This window comes from Scardinius erythrophthalmus, assembly GCF_964197995.2.
Source record: "Scardinius erythrophthalmus genome assembly, chromosome: 1".
NCBI classification, from domain to species: Eukaryota; Metazoa; Chordata; class Actinopteri; order Cypriniformes; family Leuciscidae; genus Scardinius; species Scardinius erythrophthalmus.
The window spans coordinates 26,302,621-26,318,062 of NC_138221.1; the positions used below are offsets into that span (position 1 = coordinate 26,302,621).

The 15,442-nt window shown below is 38.1% G+C and overlaps 2 long non-coding RNA genes across 2 annotated transcripts; both read right to left on the reverse strand.

The window, feature by feature from the left end:
* Window positions 1-245: 245 nt before the first annotated feature.
* Window positions 246-1,574, reverse strand: LOC308688652. The gene is made up of 3 exons (XR_014029925.1): window positions 1,510-1,574; window positions 1,336-1,428; window positions 246-1,039 (listed from the first exon to the last, which is right to left on the reverse strand). It is a non-coding gene; the product is annotated as an uncharacterized lncRNA (long non-coding RNA).
* Window positions 1,575-8,511: 6,937 nt separating this feature from the next.
* LOC308706105 lies at window positions 8,512-9,840 on the reverse strand. The gene is made up of 3 exons (XR_014031998.1): window positions 9,776-9,840; window positions 9,602-9,694; window positions 8,512-9,305 (listed from the first exon to the last, which is right to left on the reverse strand). It is a non-coding gene; the product is annotated as an uncharacterized lncRNA (long non-coding RNA).
* Between the last annotated feature and the right edge of the window lie 5,602 nt (window positions 9,841-15,442).

A 15,442-nucleotide genomic window follows, 5' to 3' on the forward strand; every position in this document is an offset into this window, starting at 1 on the left:
TGTTGCCAAGTTATTACTCCCATTATTAAACTTATTATTATTTTTCCATTACATTGCCTCAAGAACACATTAATATGCCAATTAGGGACAATATAGATATATTGTATAGAACAGGACTACCCGTTTAAGGCCATGTTTATAATGTGTAACAAGTGCCCTCAACGTAGGTTGGAGCAATGGACCAGTTTCTAGGTCAGTGGAGAACAGAATAAATACTGGCAGTAAATAAGTCACACAACCAGGTAAGATACTCGAAAAAATATATTTTGTGATTGAACAGTCACGTAAACAACATGAATCAGGTTTGAAAATAAAACAATATAAAAACAATAAAATGTATACAAAATAAAATGAGTTCTCTGTGTTGTCTTTGGGTTTCTTGTCTTATTCTCTTAAGATTTTACTTTCCTTCTCCTTTTACAATTTAATCTATATTATCTACTTTATCTCTGTTTAGATATGGATTATAGCACAACTCTTATTTGATTTAGCTGTATTTTGGACAGCTCTTAAAGTTCACTTATCTTCAATTTAGAGTTTAGGGTTTTTATTTTATTTAGCTTTTAGTGTTTAGTATACCCTAAAATTAGTGTTTAGTTATGTTTAGACAACCGAATAATTTCTTAAACAGGGTACAATGTCATGTAACCACAATTAAACCCAACTGAAACTTATATCAAACTGAAAGTGTAAAAGGAAATTCAATATTTACATGTGACTCACATTCGATAACATTCAATGAACAAAACCCTTGTTTTGAACTCTTTGTCTGAAATGTCTCTTGAATATCGTCCAGACAGTTCCTTAAGAGGTCCAGTGGGAAAATGCACAATCAGTTCAATCCTACCAGTTCGAAGAAATGATCCAAACAGAAAAGAATGTCCTCCTAACTGAAGAAGTTGATGTCTCTAACGCAACGAAAACCTTGTGGTACAGCAAAAGTGTCTTTTCCCAGGTTCAGATGTCAGCATTCAGATTTTGGGTGGCTCGCCATCTCAAATCCATGAGAGAAATTTCCAACTCAAGCAATAAACCTGACCTGTTTTACCAAAACAGTGTCATTAACATTCAACATTATTTCTTTATAACTTCTTACTCTTTAAACTGAGTGTTTAAACATCCATCTCAACTTTCATGACCAACATATATTATCTTGACATATTGAGGATATGCAAATTAATATTCATCCATGGCTAAGCAGAATATATCACTTAACATTTCAAAATAAATCATATAAACATTCAGAAAATATGCAACGAATCTTTACAACATACATAAAATGCATAGTAACATAAAATACATCTTTCAAAGCAAATCAAATTCAGATAAACTCACCAAATCCCGAGTTTAACAGTTTTGTTAAACATTCACTTCAGATTCAGAGCATCACAATCGGCCAACATCCGCGATTAAATCAGCAACATCATTCTAAAATGATTAATCATCATTAACTATAAAGTATTATAAAGTTGATTATTACAATTTTAAATGAATTTTAACAATATAAACCTTTTTAATCCCGTCTGTATCACTCTCATCTCGTGTTCAGCGCGTCTCTCGCACTTCCGTGAGTCATAAGCTTACGTCACGCGCAACTCGTGTACGTGTAATACGTCACATGTTCTGTGCTGAATTATCATACTTATTATTTTTATTTATGGATAATTAATTCACAATGTTTATTAATAGATCGTTTCAACTTTTTAATGAAAACTATAACTATTAGAATATACAATTATATTATTATATATTTATTCTTAAGCACCACATTTAACATGGGTTACACCCTCCCCTCTTTAAATCAATGCAAGTCCCTTTGCATTGTGATTATGCCTGCTAATCAGTGTTAGGGCCTACATCTTAGGGCGTTTAACCGATCTGGGTTGCTCTGCTAATGTTTCAGTAAAAGCTGTGTTCAAACCCTGAAGCAAAGATTGAATTATGGATATCATTGGGTTTCCCAACTCAGGGTAAGTCAATCTTTTTGACCTCTGCTTCACTCTTTTGGACTTCCTAAGATGACTTTCACCCTCACTTTCAATGTGATCTGTTTCTTCCTCAGATTCATCAGTTTCAGCTGATTCCAGCCTGCTTCTCTGCATTGGAACATCAGGTACAGTTTCCTCAATTTGCACTGCATGCATTTCATTGTCTTTACCCTTTCTGTTCCCACCAGCTACATCCAGTGTCTGCTGTTCTACTTGAGGTGAGTGGTTTCTTTCATTCAGGATTTCCTTTACAGATTCTGCAGGACAGGATGAAGATTCAGCTTCAGGTAAGTACGGTGTATCAGTTGAGTTTTCGGTACCCGGTAAGTATTCTGCTTCAGACGGAATCATTATCTCTGAATCATCATTTGCGACTGATGGCATGTCAGGTGAGATTTTGTTTGCAGGATTAGAGTTGAGAGGAACTTCTACAGGCTTCCTTATGATATTATATTCCCGGATGAACTTTTCTGAGGTAATAGCTGGCACTTCAGAGATCTGGGGTACATAGTCATCCTCATCAGAACTTTGGTAGTTCTCAGGACATTCCTCAGCTTCCTCATCTCTGCTTTGTCTAGTTGCTCGTTTTTTCTGAGGTTTTGCCACAACCACCTCATCTTCAGCCAGTGAAGACAAAAACCCACAAGGTAGCAATAAATCTCTATGAAGTGTTCGTAAGGGACCGTCTTGCCTCTCAGGTCTCACTGTGTATACAGGTAGTTCGCCAGCACGTCCCACTACAACGTGAACCACAGGATCCCACCTGTCGGCCAGTTTATGTTTCCCACGTAACCTCACATTCCTGACCAGCACACGATCACCTTCCTCAAGAGATGACTCAGTCACTCTACGGTCGAAACGGACTTTTTTTTCTTTCTGCCGTTTTTGCTGCATTCTTCTGAGCTAGCTTGTAGCTTTCCTGAAGGTGAGTTTTCAATGATTGCACATACTCTGAATGAAACTTGGGACTGTCACGATTCACTGAGGTGTTATAAATCAAGTCTACTGGCAACCTTGGTTGTCGTCCGAACATAAGTTCATAAGGTGTAAATCCTGTAGTCTCATGTTTTGTACAATTATAAGCATGCACAAGTGGTTTCACAAAGTCTTTCCAACGTGTCTTCTCATGAGCTTTCAAGGTACCAAGCATTCCTAGCAGCGTGCGGTTGAAACGCTCAACCGGGTTCCCTCTAGGATGGTAAGGTGTAGTTCTGACCTTTTTGATGCCAGCGATGTCACAGAGTTCTTTTATTGCTCTGGACTCAAAGTCACGTCCTTGGTCGCTGTGGAGCTTTTCAGGCACACCATAGTGAACTATAAAATTCTCCCACAGACTCTTTGCGACCGTTCTGGCTTTTTGGTTTGGGGTGGGAACTGCGACCGCATACTTGGTGAAGAAGTCTGTTATCACCAAGATATCTTTTGTGTTGCTACGGTCGGGCTCCAATGACAAAAAGTCCATGCACACTAACTCTAGTGGCCGGGTGACTTGGATGTTCACTAGAGGTGCTGCTCTGTCTGGTAAAGTCTTTCTACACACACAGCGACTACAGGTCTTGACTTTGTGTTCAACATCAGTAGCCATCCGGGGCCAATAGAATCGAGACCGGATGAGGTCAAGAGTCCGTTCTATTCCCATGTGACCCATGTCGTCGTGCAGACTCTCCATGGTCATGGCTCTTAAGTCAGGTGGAAGGACGAGTTGATACGTTGTGCAGTCCCCAACAGTTCTTTTGCGAAAGAGAACACCATCCCTTAGCTCAAGTTTTCTCCATTCTCTTAACAGGAAAGGAAGTTCTGGAAGCTCGCGTCTCAGTGCAGGTAAGACAGTGTCTCCTGATTCCAATTGAAGAATTACTTCTCGCATGGCTGGGTCATTTCTCTGTTTTTCCCTCAATTCCTGTTCTGACGTACAGGGAACAACTGAAGATCCTTCCATCAGCTCATAATCTTCTGGAATCGCTTCTGGGCACATAGAAAGTGACTCAATAAGAGTGATACAACTGTTGCCACCAGCTTGACATAATGAATGCTTGTCACAGATTGCTCGTATTACGTCAGTGGAAACCAGGGTGGAATTGGACGCTTCAGGTGAGTGATACAAGGTAAACTGACGTATTCGATCTTGCTCTTTCTGAGATGTTAAATCATTCACCAGATCACCATGAGGCCGTCTTGAGAGTGCATCTGCGTCGAGATTGCTCTTCCCAGGACGATACTGGAGGGTAAAGGAGAAGGTGGACAAAGCAGACAACCACCGATAGCTGGTTGCATCCAACTTGGCTGATGTTAAAACATAAGTGAGGGGGTTGCTGTCTGTGATCACTTTGAAACTACTCCCATACAGATAGTCGCAAAACTTCTCAGTGACTGCCCATTTCAGGGCCAGAAACTCCAGCTTGTGGGCAGGATACCGGGCCTCGCTCTTTGACAATCCTCGACTGGCATATGCAATCACTCGTAGCACACCCTCTTGCTCTTGATAGAGCGCCGCACCTAGTCCGGTAGTGCTCGCATCCGTATGCAGCACATATGGCAACCCAGGGTCTGCAAATCCTAGTACTGGTGCTTCATTGAGTTTTGCAATGAGTGTTTCGAATGCTTGCTGGCAGTCAGTCGTCCATCGCCCTCCAAAAGGTATTTTGGGATCAAGGTAGGTTTTCTCCTTACCTTTCATCTTGCAATTTTTTTGAAGAGGAGGATATCCCACGGTCAGTTCATTCAATGGCTTCACTATCTTCGCATAGTCCTTAATAAATCGTCGGTAATAACCGGAGAAACCCAGAAAGGAACGCAACTCTTTCAGGTTCCTTGGACTTGGCCAGGTTTTAATGGCTTCTATCTTTTGGGGATCCGTTTCCACGCCATTTTCTGAGACGATGTGACCGAGATACTTCACTGACGTCTGGAAAAACTTGCATTTCTCCACTGAAAGTTTTAAACCATAGTCTTTCAAGCGTCCCAAAACATGAAGAAGACGTCTCTCATGCTCTTCTAATGTATCTGAGAAGACAATCAAATCGTCCAAGAACACTAGGACTTCTGAAAGGTTGATGTCCCCCATGCACTTCTCCATCAGCCTTTGGAATGTGCTGGGAGCGTTAGTGATGCCCTGAGGCATCCTATTAAACTCCCAAAAGCCCAATGGGCATACGAAGGCGGTCTTGGGTTTGTCTTTCTCTTCTACTTCGATCTGGTAATAACCAGATTTGAGATCGAGCACTGAGAACCATTTTGAGCCTCGGAGCGCTGAAAAGGTTTCCTCCAAGTTGGGTAAGGCATACGCATCCTTGATGGTCTGCATATTCAACTTGCGGTAATCAATACAAAGTCTTATATCACCATTCTTCTTCCTTACTACAACGATAGGAGAAGAGAAAGATGATTCTGACTCACGAATGATACCTGCTTCAAGCAATTCCTCTAGATGTCGCCGGACAGCTTCGAGATCGTTGGGATGGATGGGTCTTGCTTTATGCTTGAAGGGGGTTTCGTCGTGTAACTTTATATTGTGTTTCACTTTATCTGTCTGACCAACATCCATGTCGTGCACGGCAAAGACTTCGGGCATGGTGTGCAGTTTTTGAGTGATTCTCGTCTTCCACTCCTCTGGCAAACAGGAATCACCGAAGTCAAAGCAGAGTTCCTTGTCAGACTTTTTATGGACACTTGACACTGAGCAATCAGATTGCACAACGTTGTGTGACATTACTTTTTGCAAAGCATGAATGTCTGCAATCACACTCTTGCCAGGGATAATGATGTCATGTTCTGTTTCATTCTTTAACACCACTGGAACCTTTCGCGATGGATGCTGGGGTAAGTTTAGCAAGCAACTGGCAACAAGCAGTCCTCCAGGAAAGGGTGAACATGAAGGAGGCTCCATCACAGCCCATTTCTCTGCTACTTTTCCTCTTGCACTCACAACTCCTTCAAGAACGACATTTTGACCTGCAGGAACAACAGTAGGAGTAAGATCAGGGAGCCTAACGATTCCTATGGTACTGTTTTCTTTCTGCTGGTGTCTATTTTCGATGGTCTGAATCACGGCTCTGTAGCCAAATGGAACAGCTTGACGTACTGGATCATTGGTTTCAAGGTACTTGTCGTATGCCAGATCCAAAGTGTTTGTGCCTATTAACACCTTTGGCTGAGCAGTGCCACCAGTTTCTGGAATCACCAAAACAAGAGTTGAAACTTCAACGTCAGACCCAAGGAAGTCTCTGGGGAATGCGATTTTCGCCTCTATATAACCCAGGTAAGGCACCGATTGACCATTTGCTGCTTCTATTTCCAGCAGGTTATCCAAAGTAGTTATACTTAAACCAGGCAGATTTTGCTCATGATAAGATTGGGAGATTGTCGTGACTTGCGACCCTGTGTCCAGGAGGCAGGAACATAGTTTCCCTTCTATGTACACCTGAGCAGTACACTTGGCCCCTATCAGCCCCTTTGGGAGGTGGGCCAATGGACCTCTACTACGGGAAAACTCTGAGCTACCCCTTCTTCCTGTAGACCCTTTGAGACTAGTTCTGCACATGGTAGCCCTTGTACGTCTCGCTACAGGGGCTAATTCCAGTTTAAAGACTCTGAGACCCCTGGGCACTGCTGACGGTCCCAGAGACTCTGTCGCTCCTTCAGCTGCTTCCGTTTTTCATTAACTAAAGATGGGTTTGGATCGCCCTCGCAACCAGACGCGATATGTCCATCTTCGCCGCAGCGGAAACAATAACCTGGCTTAGGTCTATCTTGGGACTTTGGGACAACAACTGAAACAGTTGGTTGGGTGGACTTGGGGTAAGCGTGTTTGGTTTCACGGTCTCCTTTTTGCTTTAGAGGCTTCTGAGATCCTAGCTTCGTGAACTGACTCTGAAGTTCTGCAAACTGTTTCTTCAAGTCGAGCACATCGTCACTCTGCAGTAGGACAGTTTTCTCCGTCTGTTTAGCTTTCTGCTTACTGAGCTGACTTTGAAGTTTTGCGACTTGCCGTCTTAGCTCTGCAATCTCACTCTCCTCTGATGCCGCACCTCGCTCCAAATCAAAAGAGCTTGTGGATACAACATTGGAGCTGACTTTATGACGATGAACATTCAGATGCTGACGCATACGGCTCTCTTTGGCAGAGTGTCGATTTTCTTCACTGCGCAACTGCAAAAGCAGTTCAGAAAATGAGGGTGGACTATCTCGTTTAGCCTCGAGCTGGAGGTTTGTTATTAATGCGTCGTTCCAACAGCCTCGGCAGAACTGTTTCAAGAGCTGTTTATCGGCTTCAGCATTGGAAATGGCACCTCTTTTTATTGCTTTTAAGAGAGCTGCTTGTAAGCGCTGCAAGTACAGAGAGGGCTTTTCGCCTGAGTTTTGCAATGTATTCAAGAATCTTGCAAAGAGATCGTCTCCGTCCTCCACTGCATCAAAAGCAGAATCCAGAATGTCGAGGTATGCATTAGGTAGAGCTGTTGCACCCAGATGCCTCACAATCTCTGATGCTGGAGGTAACAAACTGTCTAATATTTTTCTGGATCGATGCAATTCAGAAAGAGAAGGATCTTGGAGAATCAGTTCAACACTCCCTCTCCAAGCATCATAGTCAACTTCAGTGCTCGGACGCGGGATTTTCCCAGAGAACACTCTAAGCCTGAAAGGTGCATACATGTGGGAAATTCCTTCATTCTTTATTAGGTGTTCTACTACCACACGCTGGATTTCAGGTGGATTTACATCAGCCACATCAAAAGCTGACGTTCTCTTTTCAAAGACCACTGAACGCACAGTATCTGGACTTTGACACCCTTCTGCGCTTTTCCCATCTTTGAATGAGGTAAGAGGATCATGTGTGGGAGTGCCCGTCCCCAAGGAAAGCTTTGGTTCATTCTTGTCTGTTGTGATTTCAGCACTTGATGTAGTGACTTGAGATAACTGTTCTCTCAGAAGTTCCTCAAAAGTTTTTCCACTAATCATTGCTAATTTCTGCAGCTCAGCAAAGTAACTGGCGGTAGTTTGCTTGGTTGCTGCTGGCAAGTAAACACTTGACAAGAGTGATATGACATAAGAGACGTCATGAGGGCTTCTGAAAGTGTACGGCAGCAAAGGCTCAAGAGTTACAAGGGCAGAACAGCTTTCATATTCTACAATAACGTCTCTATGAAAAGGCGATCTGGGGTCATCTACTCTAAGATGTCTACTAACATGCCCATGTTGGTTTAAAAATTCAACTAGGTCTTCATCAAGCTCTGTGTCAGTCAACCCACGAACTATCACTGAGTTTGTGACTTTAACATTCTCAGTTTCAACGATATCCATGTTACTTAGGACTAAAATTATCTCAGTTTTGTTTAATTTGAATATTTGTATTTTGTATTTTCAGGGACCTGTTCAGAAGATATTTACTACCACTGTTCTCCTGGCTGGCTCGCCAAGATTTATGTAACAAGTGCCCTCAACGTAGGTTGGAGCAATGGACCAGTTTCTAGGTCAGTGGAGAACAGAATAAATACTGGCAGTAAATAAGTCACACAACCAGGTAAGATACTCGAAAAAATATATTTTGTGATTGAACAGTCACGTAAACAACATGAATCAGGTTTGAAAATAAAACAATATAAAAACAATAAAATGTATACAAAATAAAATGAGTTCTCTGTGTTGTCTTTGGGTTTCTTGTCTTATTCTCTTAAGATTTTACTTTCCTTCTCCTTTTACAATTTAATCTATATTATCTACTTTATCTCTGTTTAGATATGGATTATAGCACAACTCTTATTTGATTTAGCTGTATTTTGGACAGCTCTTAAAGTTCACTTATCTTCAATTTAGAGTTTAGGGTTTTTATTTTATTTAGCTTTTAGTGTTTAGTATACCCTAAAATTAGTGTTTAGTTATGTTTAGACAACCGAATAATTTCTTAAACAGGGTACAATGTCATGTAACCACAATTAAACCCAACTGAAACTTATATCAAACTGAAAGTGTAAAAGGAAATTCAATATTTACATGTGACTCACATTCGATAACATTCAATGAACAAAACCCTTGTTTTGAACTCTTTGTCTGAAATGTCTCTTGAATATCGTCCAGACAGTTCCTTAAGAGGTCCAGTGGGAAAATGCACAATCAGTTCAATCCTACCAGTTCGAAGAAATGATCCAAACAGAAAAGAATGTCCTCCTAACTGAAGAAGTTGATGTCTCTAACGCAACGAAAACCTTGTGGTACAGCAAAAGTGTCTTTTCCCAGGTTCAGATGTCAGCATTCAGATTTTGGGTGGCTCGCCATCTCAAATCCATGAGAGAAATTTCCAACTCAAGCAATAAACCTGACCTGTTTTACCAAAACAGTGTCATTAACATTCAACATTATTTCTTTATAACTTCTTACTCTTTAAACTGAGTGTTTAAACATCCATCTCAACTTTCATGACCAACATATATTATCTTGACATATTGAGGATATGCAAATTAATATTCATCCATGGCTAAGCAGAATATATCACTTAACATTTCAAAATAAATCATATAAACATTCAGAAAATATGCAACGAATCTTTACAACATACATAAAATGCATAGTAACATAAAATACATCTTTCAAAGCAAATCAAATTCAGATAAACTCACCAAATCCCGAGTTTAACAGTTTTGTTAAACATTCACTTCAGATTCAGAGCATCACAATCGGCCAACATCCGCGATTAAATCAGCAACATCATTCTAAAATGATTAATCATCATTAACTATAAAGTATTATAAAGTTGATTATTACAATTTTAAATGAATTTTAACAATATAAACCTTTTTAATCCCGTCTGTATCACTCTCATCTCGTGTTCAGCGCGTCTCTCGCACTTCCGTGAGTCATAAGCTTACGTCACGCGCAACTCGTGTACGTGTAATACGTCACATGTTCTGTGCTGAATTATCATACTTATTATTTTTATTTATGGATAATTAATTCACAATGTTTATTAATAGATCGTTTCAACTTTTTAATGAAAACTATAACTATTAGAATATACAATTATATTATTATATATTTATTCTTAAGCACCACATTTAACATGGGTTACAAATGCATAATGCATAAAGCTATATCTTTCATAACATAGGTGAGAGTCATCTTTGTACAGAGTTTGGTTAGTTGGTGTCTTCAATAATCAAACAATCATCACGCAATTAATCACTTAATTATCTCATTTACTCTAACACTGCTTCAGTGTTACTTTTAACACCCTGTTGGTGGTTCCCATATGAACACCAAGCGTTGTTAATTTAACAACAAGGAATTTACTGTGAAACAATGTAGCCTACTGTGAAAAAAGTTCACATTAAAAGAAGTTACATTTTTTAAAAACGCGTCTCTAGACATTGCACTTTTTTCTTTTTTCAGTGACCTGCGTCTCACGTTTTTAACAGCAAAAACGTGTTCTGTGTGAACCAGACCCTTTAAACCAAATGCTCTATTTTAATGATCTAAGCGGATGGTGCAAGCGCACTTAGGACGTGTCCGAATCCACTTTTGCAGTTTAACGACGGGAAAAATGGTCGGCGCTCCCGTAATAAGCTAATGTTGTGAATTCGCCTATAGGTTATCTAGTGGAGAAAAAAATCTTGAGAATCTAGACTTTAGACTCTCCTCTGGCATTAAATCAAACTTAATCTCAACTGTAATCTCCATGTGCTAATGTTTCAATCGCATTTGCATCACACTTACATTAACTGCAATAATGCAGGTTTACTAGTAACTCACCTGTAAAGTGTGCAGGATTCCCCCAAGTGTCTGTCTTGCATCATCAAATTTATTTGATTTAATGGAATTTATGACATTCATCTTTCCATCGATTATGAGTGCTTTCCCATCTACAAATGTCTCACTGTCAAAATGGTGTTTTTCACTGCCTGGATGTGTAAGGTCTGTCATCACATTGTAGTAGGAGATCATTTTTATGCCAGTTTCAAAGTTATTTGTAAATGCCTCTTTTTTGCAAGCCTTTGCCAGTGTCTTTACATCCAAAGGATCTGGCTGTAAAAAAAAAAAAAAAAAAAAAAACATATTTGTAATATACATATATATTTTGTGATCAAATAATTTTAACTCCATCCCATTCTAACAAATTAGTTCAAACATGGAAATATTCAGCGTATTATGAATGTTTAAAATAAGATTAAAATTAAAAGTAAATCTCAAATCTCACACATATTTTTATGATTTTTGATTACTGCTGCTGAGAACACAGTGTCAAATATATTAATTCTTAATTATATTCATACCTTTTTGAAGCCTTCAACACTCTTGCAGACGTTTGCAGTAGCATGTAAAATGGCCGTTCTTGTGATCTCTTGATGATTTTTTGATTGTTCTTTGTTCTTAATGTGAAAGGTGTGAACACCAATCAGAAGAGCCAGCAGTAGAAATGCAATCCTCATTCTCAGATGATTATGAATATGAAGAACGACTCAAAGAGATCTTGGAAGAGTTCTTCATGTGCTGTAAAATATATACATCGTCATTTAAATTGATATGAAGAAAATTTTCATCATTACCTAAAGATATGAACATTTGTATAGATATCACACTGTGACTTGCTAAGAAGCCTATCTAGGCTACGTTACGAAATACAACCCTTGAGGTAACCAAAAAAAGAAAAGCGACTGGCGCACTACGTTATTTGCATACAACACAACTTAAAACATCTCACACTTAGCCAACTTAAAACTTAAAGGGAGAGAATTCACAACATTGTCTTTATTTTAATGTCTAAGACACAAGAAAATGAAGCATGAAATAATGTTCCAATAGCGTTTTGTTTTTTTATATATTCGGCCTTAGCATTGAACAATGGCATTGAACAAATATATATATATACTGTATATATAGGTTTTTGTTCATCTTAATTTAATGCAACTCAAAGTTTTAAGTACTGACAACTTTAATTACTTAAATTATGCAACTTAAAATATCCCTTTTATGTATATCAAAGTTTTACTTTATCTAAACTTAGTTTTTTAAGTCACTTTAAATTTCATTAAATTAAATTATATAATTTCATATAACTTTAATTGTAGTAGCAATGTTACTTATATATTTTGTGGCAACTGATTGCCTTGTTTTTCCTCTCAAGTTTCCTCTACTCAAATATCTACATTTTACAACTTAGACAGTACACTGTGAACCCAAACTCAAAATTTGCCTCAAAATTTGTAAGTTAAGAAATTGAAAGTTTAAGTAGCAGTACTGACAGATATTTATTTTGTACTCATACATTTTAGTTCTGAAATTGAAATGTTTGAGTAGACAAATTCATACATTTAATATAAATCTTCATGTAACAATGTGACATTTTTTATTTTCTATTTTATTAGTACAAACTTAACTAGCTATAACAAGCTAATTCAATAAATGCTAACTTGCGCAATTGCTAACGTGTTAACAATAGCAGTGAATAACACTTGCTTTATGAGTGCAGCACTATAAAGCTTTTTACATTGTCCTCAAACCAAGCCGCATGCACAACGTCATCATAATGGTAACTCTCCTAAAATCAACATTAACAGAAATTCTTCTAAACTAGCATAACAAACAATAAACACTACTAAATCTCCCACTTAACATTAATCTGGCACAAATAAACGTTACATAACACTAAATTTTAGCATTTGCTCTCCCTTTTTAGTGTCATGGCAAATCATGCTGGGAAATAGACATCCCAGTTTCAGTTACATTTAGGTTTGTCTAAATGAAAAGAAACAAGTTCATAGAACTCAAAACAATTCATTTCAACTTAAAACATCGTCATTTAAATTGATATGAAGAAAATTTTCATCATTACCTAAAGATATGAACATTTGTATAGATATCACATCATGACTTGCTAAGAAGCCTATCTTGTATAGGCTACGTTACGAAATACAACCTTCATCATTTGATCAAGTTTTCCTCATAAAAGATGTATATTGTACTTAAAAACACCATGTGCTGTTACAAATTCTTTATTGAGTAGTGCAGAAGTTCACAAATCATCTTTCAATGAACAAATGCTTCTCCATCTTAAACACTCATTGATCACCAACACGTCTGGCTGTACAATCAGTCATTTAATTATTTTAATATTTCTCAACACTAAAATATTATAGAGATGTGCAGGTGGACTCTGTTGGCAGTGTATTGAGGGACCCTGAGACCCCTGCGAGTCGCCATATATCCACCAACTATATAGAGACACGGGCCTAGGCCAAAGACTTTAGATATACAAACGGTGCTGTCACGAGAACAGACACGATGAATGAATGAACACTGGACTTTATTGACCATCACAGAATCGTAAGGCAGTGTGTGAGATTCAAGAGAGAAAATTAGCTTGGTCTAAAAGTCTTATGGCTTCTTTGCAGGATGCAGAGCTGAAGATGACAAGTAGCGAGACTGAGGATGATGAAGGTGGTCCCAGAATGATGACAACAGGCAAACAGCAACACAGGTGAGTCAGGTAAGAAATGCTGCCTTCATGCTGATTCTCATGTGCATCAGAATTATCGCAAATACGAGTTTCCTATAGTTAAAAATGGGACATGAGTAATAAAGTAAATCTGGTTAAAGTCAGTCTGGTTAGTAATAAGTGAAGCTGGTAATGCTGTTTGTGGAGTTGTTTAATCCTCCTCTGCTGAGATCTTCACAGATTTAATGTCTTCTTTTCTCTTCAGTTGATTTCATCTAAGGCTGTGTCTGAAGTCAGTTGTAGTTCTTGTGTTTCTGCTCGTCTCTTTTTCTGTTCTCTTCTTTCCTTCAGTGATTCTGCTTGTTAACAGGCTTATTAAGGCTGAAATGACTCCATATTTAATATACACAGATTTTGTGGCTCAGATAAGGTCCAGTTCTGGTTTATTTCTTTACTCTTGGCTGACATGTGGCATTCAGACACACACACACACACACACACACACACACACACACACACACACACACACACACACACACACACACACACACACACACACACACACACACACACACTCCATAGAAAGAGAGAGTTCAGTTTAATTAGCTTTCAGTATTATGAGTGTCTCGATTTTAATACACACACACACACACAGAGAGAGAGAGAGAGAGAGAGAGAGAGAGAGAGAGAGAGAGAGAGAGAGCGAGAGAGAGAGAGATCACTTTCAGTATTATCAAATTTCAGTCTCTTGATTTTAAATATAAAGTATTTTGTTGTTCAAATGTAATAATTAACCTAAACATTGTTGTTATTTGAAATTGTTTATTGTGTTTCATTTAAAATGTGTTACTTTACCCTGTCTCTGCACAAACAAAATTGCAAAAAAACAAGTAATAAAAACTCGGTGAGTGTTTTAGCACAATTTTCTCACCTCATGGGATCACAACACTAAGAGATAGTAAATATTTTCCTGGATTTTTTTTTTGTGCGTTCCCGAGATTAGACCTTCCTTAACATAATGCCGAAAACCCGAAGTCTCTAGGTGGTCTGGTTGAGGAGTAGATAGAAGTGCAAGATTGGTGCGCACAGACAGAACAGAAATCATGAGTTAACAATCGCAATTTGTCCGGTGGGAAAATTGCGCTAAAAATATGTTAAATAATTATTTTATTACATTTAAATACATTTTTAATACATTTTACAACTGTCCCTGTGGACTTTTGCAACCATCCCCTGTTGTGGGTTCAGTTGCAACATTTGACTGTCTATTCAAGTAGAAGTTGTATGTTACAGCAGTGTGGGTAGCTGACAGATGTGGGTTTATCATATTAAATTCTTGGCTTTCCAGTACAAATAGTGAAATAACCTGCTTTCTGGTGATGATAAATGTGTAATGATAAAGGCTCAAATGTTAAACTGCATAGTGGTTTTACCCTCTGATATGAGATTTTGCATAGCTATCCTAACAAGTTTTATTCATATTGAAATAAGAACAGGAGATAAAACAGATCATGGCTTCTTATTCAAACTGCTCTTATGCAAAATGATCTTTAATAACCTTGCAGAAAAAATACTGGAGCTTAAAGTTCATTCTGAAAACTTAATTTACTACTTAATACAATAGGTAGCTATTCACACCTTGGAGAAAGTTCTCTATAAACACAGCAGCAGCACTGTAAACCCTAACGCTCAAAATAATTAATTGCTTTGAGTAGGGCCAACTTAAATTATACAAATGAGTTCAATCAGATTAATTTTTATGAGTATTTAGAACTTTATTTTTTTCTTTTGAGTTGACAAAACTGATATATTTTAGGTTGAAATTAATTGTTTTGAGTTCTATGAACTTGGGATGTCTATTTCCCAGCATGCTTTGCTTTAACACTTAAAAGGGAGAGTAAATGCTCAAATTTAGTGTTATGTAATGTTTATTTGTGTTTAAAAATGTTCACATTAAGGTTACATGAAAATGTTATATTAAATGTATGAATTTGTCTACTCAAATTATATTTAATATTTATTTAATATT